The sequence below is a fragment of the Oenanthe melanoleuca genome, chromosome 14 (genome assembly GCF_029582105.1).
Source record: "Oenanthe melanoleuca isolate GR-GAL-2019-014 chromosome 14, OMel1.0, whole genome shotgun sequence".
Taxonomy (NCBI): Eukaryota; Metazoa; Chordata; class Aves; order Passeriformes; family Muscicapidae; genus Oenanthe; species Oenanthe melanoleuca.
Genome location: NC_079348.1, coordinates 7,913,466 through 7,921,138, shown reverse-complemented (window position 1 = coordinate 7,921,138; position 7,673 = coordinate 7,913,466).

Genomic DNA, 7,673 nt, shown 5'->3' with positions numbered 1-7,673 from the left:
GCAGGGCTCTCTGTGCTGCAGGACAGGGAAAGATTCTAGGGAAATCCTTGGGACGGCTGAGAGACCCAGCTCTGTATGAAAGCATCATGCAGAGTCCCCTCTGGCCTTTCCCCTGGAAAAAAAAGCAAGAATTCAGATGCTGAATAAATTCCACAGACATTACCTATGCTAATTGTGTGACTGTTTATCCAGGGCTGTTACTGCTGCCTTTTCTTCAACCATCAAACCAAATCTGTCCTTGCAGAGAGCTTTTATTTCAAGCAGTGACCTCCTGGCTGTCCTGGAGTGCTGGGGATGCTGTGGAGGTCCAGCTCCTGGTGTGGCTGTGTTCCTTGGCTGCCTCTGCTCCAGCCTGGATGCAGTCAAGCAGTTGCTTTCTGTTAAATTCCTCCTGGCATGAACTGGGAACATCCCATGGTGGGCAAAGGTGTCCCCAGGATCCTGCCAGCCCAGGGCACAGCTGCCACCAGGACCCACTTGGGAGCTGCACTTGGCTTTCTTGGCTTCATTTTAGATTGAAAAGAGCATTTCTGGGGCAGGCATGGAAGGGCCCTGGCAGATGGGCAGCCTTCAGCCATGGCCCTGCTCTCTTGGATGAGTTGTGCTTGTTGGAATTATTTACTGCACTGGTCGATAAACACTCTGGGCACTGGGCTGTATTTCATGAACACCACACTCTCCGTGTGCCTGCTGTTATATTGCAAGAGCATAAATAACAGTGGGGCAGCAGCAGAAATTAAAACCAAGCACACAGAACGATTTACACCCAGAATTTTTCAACACAGAAAGGAAGGGAAAAAAAACACCTCACTTAAACCTTGCTCCTGCCTTTCCTGGGGTGCTGCTGCCTCTGTCTCCAGCTGAGGGGATATTGGAGGTTTCTGGGAAGCCACCTGCTTTGCCCACATCCCCTCGTGTGTGGGGACACAGTCTCAGGCTGGCTGGAGAGCCTACCTTGGCACAGCCCCCCTGCCATCAGCACTGCCACCCTGCTGTTTATTTTCCTAGCGAGGGAAACATCCAGCAGCATGTGCTGCAGTCTCCAGGTTGTTTGTTTTCCTTTAAAATGCAATAGAGATCGAATTAGATGAAAACAAACTCTGCTGAAGAGCGGGGTTGCTCAGAGCAGGCAGCCAGGGCTGCCTTCCCTTCCCTCTGGTAGCGTTTAAGCGTTTCCCCCGCATCGGTGACGCAGCCGTTCCTCATAAATCAGCGGAGGTAGGAGCACATTTGCTCCCCTGGCTTTGAAGAGGCGTCAGATCTCCGAACAGAGGCTTCTTGCTGGGTGATCCTCTGGGGCTGGTTCTCATTTCCTTGTAGGAGGTGGGTCTGGAGCCCATTTTGTGCATTTGGGAAGGCTGGTGGTGGGGGGGGGAAGGGGGAGGAAAACTAATGACTTTGCTTCGTTGACAAAAAAAACCAAAAAAAAGCCTCGACACCACGACGAGCACTGTGCCCCATTAACATCCCACTGCCACAATGATTCACCAGGAAGACACAGATATTGATTTGGCAGGGACTGCACGTGCCATGGCAGAGCTGAGGCTGAAATTGGGCTCCTGCTAACCTGGGGCTGTGTGTGAAGCACTGCCTGGGCTACGGGCACATCATTTGGGTACTTGTGTGGTTTTCACCTTTCTGGTGTCCCTGCTGGCTCTGCCATATGCCCAGAGCCATTGGGTGGTGGCACTGAGGGCTGTGCTGCTGCTGGTCCTTGAGAAGGGCCTCTGGTGGTTTGGGGGAGCCACCTCCCAGGAGATGGGGTGAATGGGGGTACTGGGAAGGGCAGCTCCTCTGGCCAAGGCATTGCATCCTGTGCATTTTAATAAATGAAAAACTGCCAAGGTGAGGCATCTAGTGCCCCAAAAATGGAGGTTTCCAGTTCAGTTCTGCCCAGTTTCTATGCCTTGAGAAGATGTTAATGCACACCAGTGGCACGAGGCATCCATTGCTGTCCCAGACCAAGTCCCAAATCTCTCCTGTGCCTGCATTATCTGGGAAGAGCTCAGAGATGTGTCCCTGCAGAAGCTTCAGCTCTGTGTTAGGGCTGAGTTGCATTAAAATGAGACATTTCCATGACCTCTGTGGCAGCCCTGGGCTCTAAGGAGCTGGGCACTAAGGCTGGACACCTCTGGATATGGCCTGGCAGACACTTCCACCTGGGAACGACTTGGCTGCAGCCAGAACCGCTGCGCTCATCCAGGCAGGTTTGGAAAGGTAACTGTAATGCGAAGGTGGAGCTGGAACATTTCTGCTGCGCTGGGCCGAGAGGAGCTGGCAGCAGGAGAGCTGCTGAGTGAGGAGCCGGCGCTGCCATATGGAGCTGCTCGCTCACGAAAAGCTCAGCCGGGGCCAGGGCTTGGCAGCCCCGCGGCACAGAGCCCTGTGTGGGAATCAATGTTACTCTCGCTGTTACTCGGGGTTGTAGGATCCGGCTGCAGGCAGCAGGAGCCGCGATTTGGCCCCGCTTCAGCAGAGTGCTCGCACACGAGTGAGTCCCCGGCAGAAATCTTGTGCTTAAACTCGCTCTCTGCTGGGGCTGAGCTTTCATCTGGCTTGATTTTTGTGCCTTGGATCACCCTTGGCTTTCCCAGTGGAGGCAGCCTCCTGTGCAGGAGGTTTGTGGAGAGGAATTTGGGATTTGCTGAGGAAGATGGCAGTGGGGCGGCTGATACAGGCTGGCAGGGCTGTGTCTTATTTCTGGTGATAAGAGCAGGGAAGGGGGAGGAAGAAACTCACTGGAATTGGAATACTGGGCATCTCAGAATGGCAAAGAAAAAAAATCCCATCCAAAACTGATTTTAAGCATAGTTAGTCTGTGGGAGTTTGCAGTCTCAAGGTCCTCCAGAATCCGAGCATGGCAGATGAGATGAGTTGAGGAAAGCATGAGGAATGAAGTCACTCTGCTGCTGTTAGATGGGAGATGCATTAGAATGGAACCAGACTTGAAGTCTGGAAGTCCCAAACCCATCCCAGCCCTGTTCCCTGCTCCCTCTTTGAAACCATGGGTTTGTGGCTGCCCATCCCTGCAAGTGTCCAAGGCTGGGCTGGACAAGGCTTGGAGCAACCTGGGATAGTGGAAGGTGTCCCTGCATGGTAGGAGGGGTAGAACTTTGTGAACTTTAAGATCCCTTCCAACCCAAACCATTCCAGGATTTATCCATGAGCTGGGATGCTGAGTGGAGGGGTTTCCACCTGCATGGCTGCTCCTCTGCTCCTGCCCTGCTCCTTAATGGAACTCGAGCTGCAGTGGAGCTCCAGCCTCCTCACACAAGGCCATTTGCCCCTTTGCTCCCATAAACAGGGAGTCCAGTGTTTTAGGAAGCCCTGTGAGTCGGGACAGTGACTGTATGGGAGAGCTCCAGAAAGGAAACGCTGATGGAGAGCAAGACAAGAGCAAATCCAAAAGAACAGAGGAAACCCGTGTTAGATCAGGGCCAGCCAGGGGGTCTGGAGGTAGTTAGAGCTGTGCAGCATGCAGCAGTCTGTAATATTTTATTCCAGGGATATATATTTCCGGGACAAGTTGTTAGATTGACCTCTAGTGTTCATTTTCTTACGGGAGAATTCCGTGATCCAGTCCTGTTTTGATCAAGTCTCGTACCTTTGCACTTTGAACAGGCTTTGAGGGGAGGTTTTGTTTTTCTAATGGATAAACCCTCCAAATGTCAGTGTGGGTCTGCAGGAGTTTTCTAACGAGCTGCCTGACAGGCAGCCAGGAGGGCTGTGGAAATGTTGACACACGATTCCCTGGGAAGGGCTGGATGCAGTCCTGGCTCTCGGAGGCAGTGGGAGCCCTGCCACCACCAGGCCAGGGCCAAACGCTCAGCCAGGAGATCAAAGGTGGGTTTGTACTGGAAAGTTTAGCTTGGATGGGCCCTTTGGATTTCTCTGGTGCTCCCTTCACTGAATTCTGTGGTGAGGGAAAATTTCGATTTACTCTAAGATCCCAGTTTTCTTTTACAGCCCTCATACATCTTTGGGATTTATATCCTAAGTTTTCCTCCTTGTGAAGTGCTCAAGATTTAGGCTTGGTTGAAAACTGGAGCAACTGGAGGTTGGAAGAGTTTTTTCCAGTATTGTCACTGGGAGATGCTCATCCCATGTGTCCTAATTGGTCCTGCTTAGTCTCAAGTGTCCCCAGCTGAAATCCAGATATAATTTGGGCTTGGTTTCATGGATTTGAATGGCTGGAAGTGTCTGAATAGCAGCCAACAATGCTAAATATCTTCTTTTCTTCTCCCCTCAACGCATTCTTCCTCTGTGTCAGGGAGCTGTCACTAAAACTATTTTTAATTGTTGTGTGCTTTAATTCATGATGTTTTGTTGGAAAATATTCATCACTTGTTTGCTCAGAGAGGGAGGAGGAAATTCTGGTCTTGGGGAAAGTGATGAAAATCCAAGTCATTTCATTGAGCTCTCATTATTTTGGAATTATGTGCAGGAAAAGTTATTCTCCATAGCCTGAAGGCTCTAAAAGAAAAGAATTTTGAATTTCTGTAGTCTCAGTCAAGTTAAACAGCAGACTGAGAGCTTTAAATCCTGGGCAATCAAAGCCTGAGCTTCAAAAAGTGAGAAAATTTAAGAAAAAAGCCTTGTGTCAATGCTTTGGAGCAGTGAGTTCCTTCATGGGCATCTCACTCTGCCTTTTTTGATAGGAAAAATACACAGGTTAGTTCTGGGGTAAGTTTATTTGCTAATTATTCACTGAAAATAAACTGACTGCTTAGTGATGATCCAGAAGGTCTCAGATTCCAGCTGTGGTGTTTCCATTGGGCTGTGAGTCTGCCCTGGCACCTGAGGGAGCTGATTTTGATGCAGGGGCTGGCGCCGATAGCTCCTGTTCCTCTTTGGGTTGTGCCACATCCTTCTCGTGACATTCCTGCCCCACCAGTGCTGCAGAAGGGATTCATTAGTGATGGAATCATGAGGAACTGAGTTTGCTGATGGGCAGGCACCCAGACTCTGCCTGGGAGGGAAAGGAGGGATGCTGTGCCAGGCTCCAGCCCTGGGAATGCCAATCCCTCCCTGCCCATGGGAACAGCAGCTACATGGCCCACAGAGATTTACACCTTAAAAAAAAAAAAAAAAAAAAAAAAAAAAGCTTTTTAATTTTTTTTTTTAGTCTTTGCCAGAAATGGAGTTTTTTGTTGTGCAGAGGGAGCTGTTGGCATTCCCAGCAGAGCCCTTGGCACGTGGTTCTGTTTGCTCACGCCCATGTTGGAGTCTGAACTCCCTGCAGGCTCGTGCTGCTGCCACGTGCACGCACCAGCCCCAGGTCTTGGCATCTTCCCTGGCCCCAAGAAGGCAGAATTAGCCCAGATGAGGTGGGAACCATGGGTCATGTTAATTTTACAACAAGGCTCTGTTGTGTTGTTGTGTTTTTCCATGCTTCAGGTGGTGATGGTGCTCAGAGCGAGGAAATCTCACTGAAACAGCACTGGGATGGTTCCAGTGCTGGGGACCAGGATGGGGGAGAGCCAGACTGGAGTGAGAGCTGAACAAAAGCTCAGAGAAATTTAGATTAAATATCCCTGAACACACACTGAGCACCTGTTGGCTGCATCAGCACCTGCATTGCTGCTGAAGATGTCCATTGTTACTCCATCAACACTCCCAAGGCTCTGCCAGTTCAGGTATCAGCCAAAACCACTGAGCAATGAGCACCTTTAATAATTTGCTGCTTTTAATGCATTCAGCCAGACCAATTACATAAAATTACACGTCTGCCCTCTCCCTTTTACCAGTTCTTTGGGTCCTAAGGATGTATAAATATTCAATGAGCTCTCTCAGTAAACGCTGCGGGCAGCGGAAAATGCACAGAGCAAATATTTTTCTATTACTCTGGTTTTGGAAGTGATTTCTGAAATGCTAGTGCTGGACTTTCTTCCCCTGAACACAAAGTGGTCACGTAACAAATTGTTAATGTGAATTACCAAATGGCATTTGCACTCCTTGACCATGCCAATGAGTGTAATTTAAATAAATCTATTCATGAAGGCCTAATTAGCAGGGACTAGGGAATTTGCAGCCGTATGGGAAGGCTCTGCCAATCACAGGCTGAGTGTTAAGTGCTGCTGAAGTGCTGGAGAGTTAAAATCACTTGGAGCTTTCAGGGATCAAACACTAGATCAGAAAAACACTGAATCAACACTGTTGCTCTCCCGCGGGGCTGGAGAGGGGAGCTGGTTCTGTGTGCCACATGGATTTTAGGAAACCTCTTCTGGCCTTTCTCTCACCTCTGTTTTCCCAGTTGTCAAAGGGAGATAAGGATGCTGATTGCTTTTTGAGACCACTTTGAGGTCAGCTGAGGAGGAAAGATTCAGTAAAGTGAGATACAAGTTGAGTAACATTTGTTTTTGCTGATGCTCTCCAGTGTTTGTGTTAAAAATTCCTGACTGGGAGAATCAGCTGGCACCATGAATCAGTGGGATAAAGGCAGGTTAGACATTTGTTGGTCATAAACACCAAAAAGGTGTTACTTGTTTGCAGTAACCACAGAAGCCCCTGGCTGTCCCTGAGGTGCCATGTGCTGTATGAATGGCAGAATTCACAGTGTCACCTGAGACAGGTGACATCAAACGAGTCCTTGGCTCAGTATCTGCAAGTCAGAAATTCAGCATCTAATCAGGCATCTCAGAGGGAAAGAATCGTGGTCTCACTTTGTCCCCTGCCTTTGTGCATCCTGTCATGATGGCCCTGATAACGTCTTCCCAGCAGGGGCTATCCTGGGAAAGCAAAAAGCAGCTTTTTTTCTCCTCCAAATGTACATTGAAAATAGAAGTGGAAGCAGACCACAAAGCAAACCCTGCCGGTGATTATGGGGAGGCACAAGAGCACCCTTGTTCAGGTGGCTTTGAAATGGAACAAAAGGCCTGGAGGGGACATGGCAGAGTCGGGTTTCACCTGCCCTTGGTGCCTGTGGGAGAAAAGCAGATCCACCTGGACAAAACCCATGCACAGGATCCCGGTGGGTTCTGCAAGCCTCTGCTGCAATAAGTGCTTGTGTCCCACCAAAACCTTGCTGAGATACTGGACCAGCTCAGCTCCTGCAAGCCCCTGGGCTGTGCTCCTGATCTGTCACCTTCTGCAGCAGTGGACACCCCACAGGTCTCATTTCAGGGATGGTTTTTTCCTGTTTTGCATTGCAGTCATGGCTGTAAGAATGAGACTTGTGCCTCTGCCAGCATTTCCCAGCCAGAGTCCAGGTTCTCCTTCCCATTCCAATAGGATCCTATCACCAGGCTCATTATCTTCTGCTTGTTCATTAGCTTGAGATAATGAAAACAACAGAACCAAGAGAAAAAAATGCCATATTCAGTTTAGTGGAGATTCAAACCCATGAAACAAAGTTAGATCCATGGATCATACTGTATAAAAGGTGACCCACCCAGGCTGTCCCTGGCATCCCATTTGTCATCAGCACGGGATAATTATTGTGGTTTTTGTGACACAATAAATATGAGAGCACAGGTGGGATCCATTTTCAGCTGTTTAATTGAAGAAATGAAAGATCCTGTAATACAGAGTCAACCCAGAGAATTTGTCAGGCTATGCTAAAGACTTCCAAGAGCCACGACCTTGGGGTTATAAAATTACTCATCAGGAGTAAAGTTTTTTATGATGCAGAAGTGAAGGGTATTGATTTTATAAAATATAATTTTATATTCTAT